Below are 17,500 nucleotides of genomic sequence, written 5' to 3'. Positions count from 1 at the left end.
TTGAAGAAAATTGGGCTTGCTGTGCTTAATAATATCGTTAATAGATTAAAAATAAATTTCCGCTGTGTTAGCTGGGCCTTACTTGGACGGTACGAATTCTGCGGCTATGTCCCGTGGTGCGTGGTACTTGAAACCAGTTCTGCGGCTATGTCCGACCGTGCGTGTTAGTTGAGTCGCTTCAGCGGCTAAGTCCAAAAAATTTCCAAAATGCAGAAAAATACACATAATTGAAGAAAATTGGGCTTGCTGTGCTTAATAATATCGTTAATAGATTAAAAATAAATTTCCGCTGTGTTAGCTGGGCCTTACTTGGACGGTACGAATTCTGCGGCTATGTCCCGTGGTGCGTGGTACTTGAAATCAGTTCTGCGGCTATGTCCGACCGTGCGTGTTAGTTGAGTCGCTTCAGCGGCTAAGTCCGAAAATTTCCAAAATGCAGAAAAATATTCATAATTGAAGAAAATTGGCCTTGCTGTGCATAGTAATGCCGTTAATTGACTAAAAATAAATTTCCGCTGTGTTAGGTGGGCCTTACTTGGACGGTACGAATTCTGCGGCTATGTCCCGTGGTGCGTGGTACTTGAAACCAGTTCTGCGGCTATGTCCGACCGTGCGTGTTAGTTGAGTCGCTTCAGCGGCTAAGTCCGAAAATTTCCAAAATGCAGAAAAATATTCATAATTGAAGAAAGTTGGCCTTGCTGTGCATAGTAATGCCGTTAATTGACTAAAAATAAATTTCCGCTGTGTTAGGTGGGCCTTACTTGGACGGTACGAATTCTGCGGCTATGTCCCGTGGTGCGTGGTACTTGAAACCAGTTCTGCGGCTATGTCCGACCGTGCGTGTTAGTTGAGTCGCTTCAGCGGCTAAGTCCAAAAAATTTCCAAAATGCAGAAAAATACACATAATTGAAGAAAATTGGGCTTGCTGTGCTTAATAATATCGTTAATAGATTAAAAATAAATTTCCGCTGTGTTAGCTGGGCCTTACTTGGACGGTACGAATTCTGCGGCTGTCCCGTGGTGCGTGGTACTTGAAACCAGTTCTGCGGCTATGTCCGACCGTGCGTGTTAGTTGAGTCGCTTCAGCGGCTAAGTCCAAAAAATTTCCAAAATGCAGAAAAATACACATAATTGAAGAAAATTGGGCTTGCTGTGCTTAATAATATCGTTAATAGATTAAAAATAAATTTCCGCTGTGTTAGCTGGGCCTTACTTGGACGGTACGAATTCTGCGGCTATGTCCCGTGGTGCGTGGTACTTGAAATCAGTTCTGCGGCTATGTCCCACCGTGCGTGTTAGTTGAGTCGCTTCAGCGGCTAAGTCCAAAAAATTTCCAAAATGCAGAAAAATACACATAATTGAAGAAAATTGGGCTTGCTGTGCTTAATAATATCGTTAATAGATTAAAAATAAATTTCCGCTGTGTTAGCTGGGCCTTACTTGGACGGTACGAATTCTGCGGCTATGTCCCGTGGTGCGTGGTACTTGAAATCAGTTCTGCGGCTATGTCCCACCGTGCGTGTTACTTGAGTCGCTTCAGCGGCTAAGTCCGAAAATTTCCAAAATGCAGAAAAATATACATAATTGAAGAAAATTGGCCTTGCTGTGCTTAATAATATCGTTAATAGATTAAAAATAAATTTCCGCTGTGTTAGGTGGGCCTTACTTGGACGGTACGAATTCTGCGGCTATGTCCCGTGGTGCGTGGTACTTGAAATCAGTTCTGCGGCTATGTCCGACCGTGCGTGTTAGTTGAGTCGCTTCAGCGGCTAAGTCCGAAAATTTCCAAAATGCAGAAAAATATTCATAATTGAAGAAAGTTGGCCTTGCTGTGCATAGTAATGCCGTTAATTGACTAAAAATAAATTTCCGCTGTGTTAGGTGGGCCTTACTTGGACGGTACGAATTCTGCGGCTATGTCCCGTGGTGCGTGGTACTTGAAACCAGTTCTGCGGCTATGTCCGACCGTGCGTGTTAGTTGAGTCGCTTCAGCGGCTAAGTCCAAAAAATTTCCAAAATGCAGAAAAATACACATAATTGAAGAAAATTGGGCTTGCTGTGCTTAATAATATCGTTAATAGATTAAAAATAAATTTCCGCTGTGTTAGCTGGGCCTTACTTGGACGGTACGAATTCTGCGGCTGTCCCGTGGTGCGTGGTACTTGAAACCAGTTCTGCGGCTATGTCCGACCGTGCGTGTTAGTTGAGTCGCTTCAGCGGCTAAGTCCAAAAAATTTCCAAAATGCAGAAAAATACACATAATTGAAGAAAATTGGGCTTGCTGTGCTTAATAATATCGTTAATAGATTAAAAATAAATTTCCGCTGTGTTAGCTGGGCCTTACTTGGACGGTACGAATTCTGCGGCTATGTCCCGTGGTGCGTGGTACTTGAAATCAGTTCTGCGGCTATGTCCCACCGTGCGTGTTAGTTGAGTCGCTTCAGCGGCTAAGTCCGAAAATTTCCAAAATGCAGAAAAATACACATAATTGAAGAAAGTTGGCCTTGCTGTGCTTAATAATATCGTTAATAGATTAAAAATAAATTTCCGCTGTGTTAGGTGGGCCTTACTTGGACGGTACGAATTCTGCGGCTATGTCCCGTGGTGCGTGGTACTTGAAACCAGTTCTGCGGCTATGTCCGACCGTGCGTGTTAGTTGAGTCGCTTCAGCGGCTAAGTCCGAAAATTTCCAAAATGCAGAAAAATATTCATAATTGAAGAAAGTTGGCCTTGCTGTGCATAGTAATGCCGTTAATTGACTAAAAATAAATTTCCGCTGTGTTAGGTGGGCCTTACTTGGACGGTACGAATTCTGCGGCTATGTCCCGTGGTGCGTGGTACTTGAAACCAGTTCTGCGGCTATGTCCGACCGTGCGTGTTAGTTGAGTCGCTTCAGCGGCTAAGTCCAAAAAATTTCCAAAATGCAGAAAAATACACATAATTGAAGAAAATTGGGCTTGCTGTGCTTAATAATATCGTTAATAGATTAAAAATAAATTTCCGCTGTGTTAGCTGGGCCTTACTTGGACGGTACGAATTCTGCGGCTGTCCCGTGGTGCGTGGTACTTGAAACCAGTTCTGCGGCTATGTCCGACCGTGCGTGTTAGTTGAGTCGCTTCAGCGGCTAAGTCCAAAAAATTTCCAAAATGCAGAAAAATACACATAATTGAAGAAAATTGGGCTTGCTGTGCTTAATAATATCGTTAATAGATTAAAAATAAATTTCCGCTGTGTTAGCTGGGCCTTACTTGGACGGTACGAATTCTGCGGCTATGTCCCGTGGTGCGTGGTACTTGAAATCAGTTCTGCGGCTATGTCCCACCGTGCGTGTTACTTGAGTCGCTTCAGCGGCTAAGTCCGAAAATTTCCAAAATGCAGAAAAATATACATAATTGAAGAAAATTGGCCTTGCTGTGCTTAATAATATCGTTAATAGATTAAAAATAAATTTCCGCTGTGTTAGGTGGGCCTTACTTGGACGGTACGAATTCTGCGGCTATGTCCCGTGGTGCGTGGTACTTGAAATCAGTTCTGCGGCTATGTCCGACCGTGCGTGTTAGTTGAGTCGCTTCAGCGGCTAAGTCCGAAAATTTCCAAAATGCAGAAAAATATTCATAATTGAAGAAAATTGGCCTTGCTGTGCATAGTAATGCCGTTAATTGACTAAAAATAAATTTCCGCTGTGTTAGGTGGGCCTTACTTGGACGGTACGAATTCTGCGGCTATGTCCCGTGGTGCGTGGTACTTGAAACCAGTTCTGCGGCTATGTCCGACCGTGCGTGTTAGTTGAGTCGCTTCAGCGGCTAAGTCCGAAAATTTCCAAAATGCAGAAAAATATTCATAATTGAAGAAAGTTGGCCTTGCTGTGCATAGTAATGCCGTTAATTGACTAAAAATAAATTTCCGCTGTGTTAGGTGGGCCTTACTTGGACGGTACGAATTCTGCGGCTATGTCCCGTGGTGCGTGGTACTTGAAACCAGTTCTGCGGCTATGTCCGACCGTGCGTGTTAGTTGAGTCGCTTCAGCGGCTAAGTCCAAAAAATTTCCAAAATGCAGAAAAATACACATAATTGAAGAAAATTGGGCTTGCTGTGCTTAATAATATCGTTGATAGATTAAAAATAAATTTCCGCTGTGTAGGCTGGGCCTTACTTGGACGGTACGAATTCTGCGGCTGTCCCGTGGTGCGTGGTACTTGAAACCAGTTCTGCGGCTATGTCCGACCGTGCGTGTTAGTTGAGTCGCTTCAGCGGCTAAGTCCAAAAAATTTCCAAAATGCAGAAAAATACACATAATTGAAGAAAATTGGGCTTGCTGTGCTTAATAATATCGTTAATAGATTAAAAATAAATTTCCGCTGTGTTAGCTGGGCCTTACTTGGACGGTACGAATTCTGCGGCTATGTCCCGTGGTGCGTGGTACTTGAAATCAGTTCTGCGGCTATGTCCCACCGTGCGTGTTACTTGAGTCGCTTCAGCGGCTAAGTCCGAAAATTTCCAAAATGCAGAAAAATATACATAATTGAAGAAAATTGGCCTTGCTGTGCTTAATAATATCGTTAATAGATTAAAAATAAATTTCCGCTGTGTTAGGTGGGCCTTACTTGGACGGTACGAATTCTGCGGCTATGTCCCGTGGTGCGTGGTACTTGAAACCAGTTCTGCGGCTATGTCCGACCGTGCGTGTTAGTTGAGTCGCTTCAGCGGCTAAGTCCAAAAAATTTCCAAAATGCAGAAAAATACACATAATTGAAGAAAATTGGGCTTGCTGTGCTTAATAAAATCGTTAATAGATTAAAAATAAATTTCCGCTGTGTTAGGTGGGCCTTACTTGGACGGTACGAATTCTGCGGCTATGTCCCGTGGTGCGTGGTACTTGAAACCAGTTCTGCGGCTATGTCCGACCGTGCGTGTTAGTTGAGTCGCTTCAGCGGCTAAGTCCGAAAATTTCCAAAATGCAGAAAAATATTCATAATTGAAGAAAGTTGGCCTTGCTGTGCATAGTAATGCCGTTAATTGACTAAAAATAAATTTCCGCTGTGTTAGGTGGGCCTTACTTGGACGGGACGAATTCTGCGGCTATGTCCCGTGGTGCGTGGTACTTGAAATCAGTTCTGCGGCTATGTCCGACCGTGCGTGTTAGTTGAGTCGCTTCAGCGGCTAAGTCCAAAAAATTTCCAAAATGCAGAAAAATACACATAATTGAAGAAAATTGGCCTTGCTGTGCTTAATAATATCGTTAATAGATTAAAAATAAATTTCCGCTGTGTTAGGTGGGCCTTACTTGGACGGTACGAATTCTGCGGCTATGTCCCGTGGTGCGTGGTACTTGAAATCAGTTCTGCGGCTATGTCCGACCGTGCGTGTTAGTTGAGTCGCTTCAGCGGCTAAGTCCGAAAATTTCCAAAATGCAGAAAAATATTCATAATTGAAGAAAATTGGCCTTGCTGTGCATAGTAATGCCGTTAATTGACTAAAAATAAATTTCCGCTGTGTTAGGTGGGCCTTACTTGGACGGTACGAATTCTGCGGCTATGTCCCGTGGTGCGTGGTACTTGAAACCAGTTCTGCGGCTATGTCCGACCGTGCGTGTTAGTTGAGTCGCTTCAGCGGCTAAGTCCGAAAATTTCCAAAATGCAGAAAAATATTCATAATTGAAGAAAGTTGGCCTTGCTGTGCATAGTAATGCCGTTAATTGACTAAAAATAAATTTCCGCTGTGTTAGGTGGGCCTTACTTGGACGGTACGAATTCTGCGGCTATGTCCCGTGGTGCGTGGTACTTGAAACCAGTTCTGCGGCTATGTCCGACCGTGCGTGTTAGTTGAGTCGCTTCAGCGGCTAAGTCCAAAAAATTTCCAAAATGCAGAAAAATACACATAATTGAAGAAAATTGGGCTTGCTGTGCTTAATAATATCGTTAATAGATTAAAAATAAATTTCCGCTGTGTTAGCTGGGCCTTACTTGGACGGTACGAATTCTGCGGCTGTCCCGTGGTGCGTGGTACTTGAAACCAGTTCTGCGGCTATGTCCGACCGTGCGTGTTAGTTGAGTCGCTTCAGCGGCTAAGTCCAAAAAATTTCCAAAATGCAGAAAAATACACATAATTGAAGAAAATTGGGCTTGCTGTGCTTAATAATATCGTTAATAGATTAAAAATAAATTTCCGCTGTGTTAGCTGGGCCTTACTTGGACGGTACGAATTCTGCGGCTATGTCCCGTGGTGCGTGGTACTTGAAATCAGTTCTGCGGCTATGTCCCACCGTGCGTGTTACTTGAGTCGCTTCAGCGGCTAAGTCCGAAAATTTCCAAAATGCAGAAAAATATACATAATTGAAGAAAATTGGCCTTGCTGTGCTTAATAATATCGTTAATAGATTAAAAATAAATTTCCGCTGTGTTAGGTGGGCCTTACTTGGACGGTACGAATTCTGCGGCTATGTCCCGTGGTGCGTGGTACTTGAAATCAGTTCTGCGGCTATGTCCGACCGTGCGTGTTAGTTGAGTCGCTTCAGCGGCTAAGTCCGAAAATTTCCAAAATGCAGAAAAATATTCATAATTGAAGAAAATTGGCCTTGCTGTGCATAGTAATGCCGTTAATTGACTAAAAATAAATTTCCGCTGTGTTAGGTGGGCCTTACTTGGACGGTACGAATTCTGCGGCTATGTCCCGTGGTGCGTGGTACTTGAAACCAGTTCTGCGGCTATGTCCGACCGTGCGTGTTAGTTGAGTCGCTTCAGCGGCTAAGTCCGAAAATTTCCAAAATGCAGAAAAATATTCATAATTGAAGAAAGTTGGCCTTGCTGTGCATAGTAATGCCGTTAATTGACTAAAAATAAATTTCCGCTGTGTTAGGTGGGCCTTACTTGGACGGTACGAATTCTGCGGCTATGTCCCGTGGTGCGTGGTACTTGAAACCAGTTCTGCGGCTATGTCCGACCGTGCGTGTTAGTTGAGTCGCTTCAGCGGCTAAGTCCAAAAAATTTCCAAAATGCAGAAAAATACACATAATTGAAGAAAATTGGGCTTGCTGTGCTTAATAATATCGTTAATAGATTAAAAATAAATTTCCGCTGTGTAGGCTGGGCCTTACTTGGACGGTACGAATTCTGCGGCTGTCCCGTGGTGCGTGGTACTTGAAACCAGTTCTGCGGCTATGTCCGACCGTGCGTGTTAGTTGAGTCGCTTCAGCGGCTAAGTCCAAAAAATTTCCAAAATGCAGAAAAATACACATAATTGAAGAAAATTGGGCTTGCTGTGCTTAATAATATCGTTAATAGATTAAAAATAAATTTCCGCTGTGTTAGCTGGGCCTTACTTGGACGGTACGAATTCTGCGGCTATGTCCCGTGGTGCGTGGTACTTGAAATCAGTTCTGCGGCTATGTCCCACCGTGCGTGTTACTTGAGTCGCTTCAGCGGCTAAGTCCGAAAATTTCCAAAATGCAGAAAAATATACATAATTGAAGAAAATTGGCCTTGCTGTGCTTAATAATATCGTTAATAGATTAAAAATAAATTTCCGCTGTGTTAGGTGGGCCTTACTTGGACGGTACGAATTCTGCGGCTATGTCCCGTGGTGCGTGGTACTTGAAACCAGTTCTGCGGCTATGTCCGACCGTGCGTGTTAGTTGAGTCGCTTCAGCGGCTAAGTCCAAAAAATTTCCAAAATGCAGAAAAATACACATAATTGAAGAAAATTGGGCTTGCTGTGCTTAATAAAATCGTTAATAGATTAAAAATAAATTTCCGCTGTGTTAGGTGGGCCTTACTTGGACGGTACGAATTCTGCGGCTATGTCCCGTGGTGCGTGGTACTTGAAACCAGTTCTGCGGCTATGTCCGACCGTGCGTGTTAGTTGAGTCGCTTCAGCGGCTAAGTCCGAAAATTTCCAAAATGCAGAAAAATATTCATAATTGAAGAAAGTTGGCCTTGCTGTGCATAGTAATGCCGTTAATTGACTAAAAATAAATTTCCGCTGTGTTAGGTGGGCCTTACTTGGACGGGACGAATTCTGCGGCTATGTCCCGTGGTGCGTGGTACTTGAAATCAGTTCTGCGGCTATGTCCGACCGTGCGTGTTAGTTGAGTCGCTTCAGCGGCTAAGTCCAAAAAATTTCCAAAATGCAGAAAAATACACATAATTGAAGAAAATTGGGCTTGCTGTGCTTAATAATATCGTTAATAGATTAAAAATAAATTTCCGCTGTGTTAGCTGGGCCTTACTTGGACGGTACGAATTCTGCGGCTGTCCCGTGGTGCGTGGTACTTGAAACCAGTTCTGCGGCTATGTCCGACCGTGCGTGTTAGTTGAGTCGCTTCAGCGGCTAAGTCCAAAAAATTTCCAAAATGCAGAAAAATACACATAATTGAAGAAAATTGGGCTTGCTGTGCTTAATAATATCGTTAATAGATTAAAAATAAATTTCCGCTGTGTTAGCTGGGCCTTACTTGGACGGTACGAATTCTGCGGCTATGTCCCGTGGTGCGTGGTACTTGAAATCAGTTCTGCGGCTATGTCCCACCGTGCGTGTTACTTGAGTCGCTTCAGCGGCTAAGTCCGAAAATTTCCAAAATGCAGAAAAATATACATAATTGAAGAAAATTGGCCTTGCTGTGCTTAATAATATCGTTAATAGATTAAAAATAAATTTCCGCTGTGTTAGGTGGGCCTTACTTGGACGGTACGAATTCTGCGGCTATGTCCCGTGGTGCGTGGTACTTGAAACCAGTTCTGCGGCTATGTCCGACCGTGCGTGTTAGTTGAGTCGCTTCAGCGGCTAAGTCCAAAAAATTTCCAAAATGCAGAAAAATACACATAATTGAAGAAAATTGGGCTTGCTGTGCTTAATAAAATCGTTAATAGATTAAAAATAAATTTCCGCTGTGTTAGGTGGGCCTTACTTGGACGGTACGAATTCTGCGGCTATGTCCCGTGGTGCGTGGTACTTGAAACCAGTTCTGCGGCTATGTCCGACCGTGCGTGTTAGTTGAGTCGCTTCAGCGGCTAAGTCCGAAAATTTCCAAAATGCAGAAAAATATTCATAATTGAAGAAAGTTGGCCTTGCTGTGCATAGTAATGCCGTTAATTGACTAAAAATAAATTTCCGCTGTGTTAGGTGGGCCTTACTTGGACGGGACGAATTCTGCGGCTATGTCCCGTAGTGCGTGGTACTTGAAATCAGTTCTGCGGCTATGTCCGACCGTGCGTGTTAGTTGAGTCGCTTCAGCGGCTAAGTCCAAAAAATTTCCAAAATGCAGAAAAATACACATAATTGAAGAAAATTGGGCTTGCTGTGCTTAATAATATCGTTAATAGATTAAAAATAAATTTCCGCTGTGTTAGCTGGGCCTTACTTGGACGGTACGAATTCTGCGGCTGTCCCGTGGTGCGTGGTACTTGAAACCAGTTCTGCGGCTATGTCCGACCGTGCGTGTTAGTTGAGTCGCTTCAGCGGCTAAGTCCAAAAAATTTCCAAAATGCAGAAAAATACACATAATTGAAGAAAATTGGGCTTGCTGTGCTTAATAATATCGTTAATAGATTAAAAATAAATTTCCGCTGTGTTAGCTGGGCCTTACTTGGACGGTACGAATTCTGCGGCTATGTCCCGTGGTGCGTGGTACTTGAAATCAGTTCTGCGGCTATGTCCCACCGTGCGTGTTACTTGAGTCGCTTCAGCGGCTAAGTCCGAAAATTTCCAAAATGCAGAAAAATATACATAATTGAAGAAAATTGGCCTTGCTGTGCTTAATAATATCGTTAATAGATTAAAAATAAATTTCCGCTGTGTTAGGTGGGCCTTACTTGGACGGTACGAATTCTGCGGCTATGTCCCGTGGTGCGTGGTACTTGAAACCAGTTCTGCGGCTATGTCCGACCGTGCGTGTTAGTTGAGTCGCTTCAGCGGCTAAGTCCAAAAAATTTCCAAAATGCAGAAAAATACACATAATTGAAGAAAATTGGGCTTGCTGTGCTTAATAAAATCGTTAATAGATTAAAAATAAATTTCCGCTGTGTTAGGTGGGCCTTACTTGGACGGTACGAATTCTGCGGCTATGTCCCGTGGTGCGTGGTACTTGAAACCAGTTCTGCGGCTATGTCCGACCGTGCGTGTTAGTTGAGTCGCTTCAGCGGCTAAGTCCGAAAATTTCCAAAATGCAGAAAAATATTCATAATTGAAGAAAGTTGGCCTTGCTGTGCATAGTAATGCCGTTAATTGACTAAAAATAAATTTCCGCTGTGTTAGGTGGGCCTTACTTGGACGGGACGAATTCTGCGGCTATGTCCCGTGGTGCGTGGTACTTGAAATCAGTTCTGCGGCTATGTCCGACCGTGCGTGTTAGTTGAGTCGCTTCAGCGGCTAAGTCCAAAAAATTTCCAAAATGCAGAAAAATACACATAATTGAAGAAAATTGGGCTTGCTGTGCTTAATAAAATCGTTAATAGATTAAAAATAAATTACCGCTGTGTTAGGTGGGCCTTACTTGGACGGTACGAATTCTGCGGCTATGTCCCGTGGTGCGTGGTACTTGAAATCAGTTCTGCGGCTATGTCCCACCGTGCGTGTTACTTGAGTCGCTTCAGCGGCTAAGTCCGAAAATTTCTAAAGTGCAGAAAAATATTAAATAAAGCGGTTATATAAGTAAGTATGTGTATGTATTCTAACATATACAAAATTTAGTATGATCGGAAATGATTAAGGAAGAGAAAAACTTAATTAAAATTTCTGGCGGCAGCCGAGGGGCCATCCGCCGGTGTCCGCGGCTCTGCCTCTTCCGTGACTGACGAATGCTGAGATAAGGGGGGTCCAGACTATAGTATATGAGCTTGGCGAGCGAGGCTCTCCTCGAGCAGGGGGAAGTCTGAGATTGGACTACCGGCCGCCGGGGACCCTGTCGCCGGCAGGCCATTCGCGCTTCCGCCCCGCGTTGGCTGAGGCAGTTTAGGGCAAGAGTGGCACAAGTGCACCGACCGCCGTGTCCTTTGGGGTCGGCGCCCGTCACCCCGCTCAGTGGCCGGCGAAGACCGGCCGAGTCTCGGGTTCGAGTCGGCACAGGACACTGAGTGCAAGAGTGACACAAGTAACGGCGTTCACGGGCGGCCTCTGGGAGATTGCCCTCAGTACCACCGGGCAACGCGGGGGACTGCAGGCTTCGACCCGCGCCGCTCGATCCCCGTTTAGGGCAAGAGTGGCACAAGTGCACCGACCGCCGTGTCCTTTGGGGTCGGCGCCCGTCACCCCGCTCAGTGGCCGGCGAAGACTGGTCGAGTCTCGGGTTCGAGTCGGCACTCGAGCCTGAGTGCAAGAGTGGCACAAGTGATGGTCTTCACGGGCGGCCTCTGGGAAGCTGCCCCTAGTACCAGCGGACAACAGCGAGGGACTGCAGGCCTCGGCCCGCGCTACTTGCGACCGTTTAGGGCAAGAGGGGCACAAGTGTATCGACCGCCGTGTAATTTGTGGTCAACCCGCGCTGTTGCCTGCGAAGACCGGCCGAGTCTCGGGTTCGAGTCGGCACAGGGCACTGAGTGCAAGAGTGACACAAGTAACGGCGTTCACGGGCGGCCTCTGGGAGATTGCCCTCAGTACCACCGGGCAACGCGGGGGACTGCAGGCCTCGTCCCGCGCCGCTCGATCCCCGTTTAGGGCAAGAGTGGCACATGTGCACCGATCGCCGTCTTCAACGGGGTCGGCGCCCGTCAACCCGCGCAGTGGCCGGCGGAGGCTCCGGTTCGAGTCGGCACTCGATTCCGAGTGCAAGAGTGGCACACGTGACGGCCTTCACGGGCGGCCTCTGGGAAGCTGCACTTAGTACCAGCGGACAACCGCGGGGGAATGCTTTCCTCGGCCCGGTGTACTTGCAACCGTTTAGTGCAAGTGGGGCACAAATGCACCGACCGCCGTGTCCATCGGGGTTGGCGCACGTCAACACGCGCGGTGTCCGGCGGAGGCTCGGGCTCGAGTCGGCCCTCGACTACGAGTGCAAGAGTGGCACATGTGACGGCCTTTACAGGTGGCTTCTGTGAGCCGGCCCTTAGTACCAGCGTGCATCCGCGGGAGACTGAAGACCTCTCCCCGCGCTGCTCGAACCCCGTTTAGGGCAAGAGGGGCACATGTGCACCGATCGCCGTCTTCATCGGGGACGGCGCCCGTCAACCCACGCAGTGGCCGGCGGAGGCTCCGGTTCGAGTCGGCACTCGATTCCGAGTGCAAGAGCGGCACACGTGACGGCCTTCACGGGCGGCCTCTGGGAAGCTGCACTTAGAACCAGCGCGCATCCGCCGGGGGACTGCTGGCCTCGGCCCGCTCTACTTGCAACCGTTTAGGGCAAGTGGAGCACAAGTGCACCGACCGCCGTGTCCATCGGGGTTGGCGCACGTCATCACGCGCGGTGTCCGGCGGAGACTCGGGCTCGAGTCGGCACTCATCTACGAGTGCAAGAGTGGCACATGTGAAGGCCTTAACGGGCGGCCTCTGGGAAGCTGCACTTAGAACGAGCGCGCATCCGCCGGGGACTGAATTCCTCTCCCCGCGCTGCTCGAACCCCGTTTAGGGCATGGGGGGCACATGTGCACCGATCGCCGTCTTCATCGGGGTCGGCGCCCGTCAACCCACGCAGTGGCCGGCGGAGGCTCCGGTTCGAGTCGGCACTCGATTCCGAGTGCAAGAGTGGCACAAGTGATGGCCTTCACGGGCGGCCTCTCGGAAGCTGCACTTAGAACGAGCGCGCATCCGCCGGGGACTGAATTCCTCTCCCCGCGCTGCTCGAACCCCGTTTAGGGCAAGAGGGGCACAAGTGTACAGAAGTCCGTCTCCTGGGGAATCGCGTGCTCGGCTGCCCTCAATGGACAGGCAGAAGCAGGGGTCTGCTCGTAGGTGACTCGGCACTCGAGTGCAAGATTGGCGCAAGTGACGACTTCTCGTGCGGTCACGGTGAGGCTGCCGGCGGTGTCTCTGGCTTCTGCCGCATATATATTCCCGTTCGTGCCCTCCACGTCTTCAGATTTCAAAGTCCCATCCGTGCGTGTTAGGTAGGCCGATTTTAGGGGACCTGCCGCTCGCATTCGGCCGGGTCGCGCTCTCTGAGGCTCAGACGTTACGAGTCTCCCCTGAAAACGCCGCGCTGGCACCTTATTTTGTAGGAAAATTTCACACTTCCTCTAGTTGAACTAACGGATGCGTCGCTGATAAATTGGCCCTTTTTCCGCATAAGACGATTCCTGAGCCTTGGGTGGTGTCTGGATACATCAGGAGGACACAACTGACGGAAGAAAAGCCCGGGTCCGTCCTCCGCCCGGCAGGGGAACGATTTTACGAAAAAGGCCGGCTTCGTTCCCCTTCCCGGCAAGCAGCAGGTGGACGATTTTACGAGAAAGACCGGGTTCGTCCACCTTCCCGGCAAGCAACAGGGGAACGATTTTACGAAGAAGGCCGGCTTCGTTCCCCTTTCCGGCAAGCAACAGGAGGACGATTTGACGTTAAAGACCGGGTTCGTCCTCCTTCCCGGCAAGCAACAGGGGAACGATTTTACGAAAAAGGCCGGCTTCGTTCCCCTTCCCGGCAAGCAGCAGGTGGACGATTTGACGATAAAGACCGGGTTCGTCCACCTTCCCGGCAAGCAACAGGGGAACGATTTTACGAAAAAGACCGGCTTCGTTCCCCTTCCCGGCAAGCAGCAGGTGGACGATTTTACGAGAGAGACCGGGTTCGTCCACCTTCCCGGCAAGCAACAGGGGAACGATTTTACGAAAAAGGCCGGCTTCGTTCCCCTTTCCGGCAAGCAACAGGAGGACGATTTGACGATAAAGACCGGGTTCGTCCTCCTTCCCGGCAAGCAACAGGGGAACGATTTTACGAAAAAGGCCGGCTTCGTTCCCCTTCCCGGCAACCAGCAGGTGGACGATTTGACGATAAAGACCGGGTTCGTCCACCTTCCCGGCAAGCAACAGGGGAACGATTTTACGAAAAAGACCGGCTTCGTTCCCCTTCCCGGCAAGCAGCAGGTGGACGATTTTACGAGAGAGACCGGGTTCGTCCACCTTCCCGGCAAGCAACAGGGGAACGATTTTACGAAAAAGGCCGGCTTCGTTCCCCTTCCCGGCAAACCCTTCGCCACCGCGATGCCGCGGCCCTCTGTCCCCCGGACACGGTCTATAGGCGGCGTATCGTGGACACACTGCAACCGACTCACTCGTAGTCCGGGCGCGTGCTAGACTCGCGATGCCAAACGGCGCTTCGGCGCTTATGCATGTCGAGTGAAGAGAGGGAAGGGTGCCCTAATGGCACCACGGTTCTGGGGGCGCTCACGTGGCGTCCCCCTAACGGCACGAAGTGGCCCCTGCTCGCAGGGGCGCACGGAGTGCGAGCGTTGAAGTATGAACTGGACCCCCTCGCCGGACCCATCCGGGACCGCGTGGAGGGGGAGGAACGAGCTCCAAGTGAGTCTTCGGTTCCCTGGTTGATCCTGCCAGTAGTCATATGCTTGTCTCAAAGATTAAGCCATGCATGTCTCAGTGCAAGCCAAATTAAGGTGAAACCGCGAATGGCTCATTAAATCAGTTATGGTTCCTTAGATGGTGGACAGTTACTTGGATAACTGTGGTAATTCTAGAGCTAATACATGCAACCGAGTCCCGACCGGAGACGGTCGGGACGCTTTTATTAGATCAAAACCAATCGGTCGCTCACGCGGCCGTTTGCCTTGGTGACTCTGAATAAATGGAGGCGGATCGCACGGTCTACGAACCGGCGACGCATCTTTCAAATGTCTGCCTTATCAACTGTCGATGGTAGGCTCTGCGCCTACCATGGTTGTAACGGGTAACGGGGAATCAGGGTTCGATTCCGGAGAGGGAGCCTGAGAAACGGCTACCACATCCAAGGAAGGCAGCAGGCGCGCAAATTACCCACTCCCGGCACGGGGAGGTAGTGACGAAAAATAACGATACGGGACTCATCCGAGGCCCCGTAATCGGAATGAGTACACTCTAAAGACTTTAACGAGTATCCATTGGAGGGCAAGTCTGGTGCCAGCAGCCGCGGTAATTCCAGCTCCAATAGCGTATATTAAAGCTGTTGCGGTTAAAAAGCTCGTAGTCGGACTTGTGTCCCACGCTGCCGGTTCACCGCCCGTCGGTGTCTAACTGGCACGCACGTGCGGACGTCCTGCCGGTGGCCCGAGCCGGCGCCCGCGGGCGATGGGGGCGGCGACGCTCCCACGCCTCGGGTCGTCTCGGGGAGGGCCTACACAATCCCGTCGCGGTGCTCTTGACCGAGTGTCACGATGGGCCGGCACTTTTACTTTGAACAAATTAGAGTGCTTAAAGCAGGCAGCAGCCGCCTGAATACCGAGTGCATGGAATAATGGAATAGGACCTCGGTTCTATTTTGTTGGTTTTCGGAAGCCCCGAGGTAATGATCAAAAGGGACAGACGGGGGCATTCGTATTGCGACGTTAGAGGTGAAATTCTTGGATCGTCGCAAGACGGACAGAAGCGAAAGCATTTGCCAAGAATGTTTTCTCTGATCAAGAACGAAAGTTAGAGGTTCGAAGGCGATCAGATACCGCCCTAGTTCTAACCATAAACGATGCCAGCCAGCAATCCGCCGAAGTTCCTCCGATGACTCGGCGGGCGGCTTCCGGGAAACCAAAGCTTTTGGGTTCCGGGGGAAGTATGGTTGCAAAGCTGAAACTTAAAGGAATTGACGGAAGGGCACCACCAGGAGTGGAGCCTGCGGCTTAATTTGACTCAACACGGGAAACCTCACCAGGCCCAGACACCGGGAGGATTGACAGATTGAGAGCTCTTTCTTGATTCGGTGGGTGGTGGTGCATGGCCGTTCTTAGTTGGTGGAGCGATTTGTCTGGTTAATTCCGATAACGAACGAGACTCTAGCCTGCTAAATAGTCGCATCCGGTATCCTCTGTGCTACCGGCGACTCCTAATCTTCTTAGAGGGACAGGCGGCTTCTAGCCGCACGAGATTGAGCAATAACAGGTCTGTGATGCCCTTAGATGTTCTGGGCCGCACGCGCGCTACACTGAAGGAATCAGCGTGTCCTCCCTGGCCGAAAGGTCCGGGTAACCCGCTGAACCTCCTTCGTGCTAGGGATTGGGGCTTGCAATTGTTCCCCATGAACGAGGAATTCCCAGTAAGCGCGAGTCATAAGCTCGCGTTGATTACGTCCCTGCCCTTTGTACACACCGCCCGTCGCTACTACCGATTGAATGATTTAGTGAGGTCTTCGGACCGGTGGGCGCGGGGTTTCGGCCCTTCGATTCCACCGGGAAGATGCCCGAACTTGATCATTTAGAGGAAGTAAAAGTCGTAACAAGGTTTCCGTAGGTGAACCTGCGGAAGGATCATTAACGGCACCGAGAGTGACCGAACAGAGAAGGAAGGCATTAAGAAACCGAGGACGGTTGCTGGCTCTGGGGGAGTGCGTAATCTCGCTTGCGAGTGGACCGCCTTCTCGTGGAAGTACCCGTGTCTGGTCATTCATGATAATACAACCTCTACTGATGACTGAAAAATAGATGACGTCAACCTGAGGGGGGACCGGTCGGCGAAAGTCGCACCGACTCCCCCCGCATGAGGGGGAAGACGCATCATAATATGTGACCACTACTGATGACTGAAAAATAGATGACGTCAACCTGAGGGGGGACCGGTCGGCGAAAGTCGCACCGTCTCCCCCCGAATGAGGGGAAGACGCATCAAAAATTAATAAAAGGAAGGCATTAAGAATGAACCAGATGAACGGGGCTCTGCGGAAGGCGTAATCTCGCCTGTGATTGGACCGGCTCTTCCTGGCAGCGGCCGGATCTCGGAGATAACGTCGTCGGCCTGAGGTGTCCAGGTCGGCGAAGTAATCCCCCGGAGGGGGACGGCAAGACCGTCCCGCCTCGAGGTGGGAAGTAGGAGCGAAAGATGGTGAGTGGGTGCCGGCGGCACGCGGGCTCCGAGGATCCTCAGGGATCCAAGGACAACCCGCGCGACCGCGAGCACTGGGCTTAAAGCCACTTTATCTGCCCACGCAAGGCCGTTTCGGCGGCGCTTGAACGAGAGGGGAGCGCGGTCTGACCGTGCCGCTGTTCTGGGGGCAGCTCCCCCTCGAAAAATAACAACTACCTGTCCTACGGGACTAGCAGTAGCATCCTACCCGAAGCTCTGCTCGAATCTAGAGAAAAACAACCCTGAGCGGTGGATCACTCGGCTCGTGGGTCGATGAAGAACGCAGCTAATTGCGCGTCGACATGTGAACTGCAGGACACATGAACATCGACGTTTCGAACGCACATTGCGGTCCTTGGATTTCCAATCCCGGACCACGCCTGGCTGAGGGTCGGCTACATGAAACCCGTGGGCCCGCGCGGTCTTTAAGATAATAAGGGAAGGAAAGAAAGAAAGAAAGAGAAAGAAAGAAATAAAGGCACGCGAGCGGCCCTACGCTGGGGGGTCTGACGAGCCTGCACCTCGCACCGCCGGCGTCGCTCCGA

The 17,500-nt window shown here is 49.3% G+C and overlaps 2 non-coding genes across 2 annotated transcripts; both read left to right on the top strand.

The window, feature by feature from the left end:
* Nucleotides 1-14,451: 14,451 nt before the first annotated feature.
* LOC147871512 (small subunit ribosomal RNA) lies at nt 14,452-16,369 on the top strand. Its single transcript, XR_015538753.1, has one exon. It is a non-coding gene; the product is annotated as a small subunit ribosomal RNA (ribosomal RNA).
* Nucleotides 16,370-17,193: 824 nt separating this feature from the next.
* On the top strand, nt 17,194-17,349 carry LOC147871511 (5.8S ribosomal RNA). The gene has a single exon (XR_015538746.1). It is a non-coding gene; the product is annotated as a 5.8S ribosomal RNA (ribosomal RNA).
* The last annotated feature ends 151 nt before the right edge of the window (nt 17,350-17,500 follow it).

This window comes from Zootermopsis nevadensis, unplaced genomic scaffold, assembly GCF_977971745.1.
Source record: "Zootermopsis nevadensis isolate Lab colony 2312 unplaced genomic scaffold, Znev_1.0 Znev_ptg000051l, whole genome shotgun sequence".
Classification (NCBI taxonomy): Eukaryota; Metazoa; Arthropoda; class Insecta; order Blattodea; family Termopsidae; genus Zootermopsis; species Zootermopsis nevadensis.
This window is presented reverse-complemented; position numbering and strand designations above follow the sequence as displayed.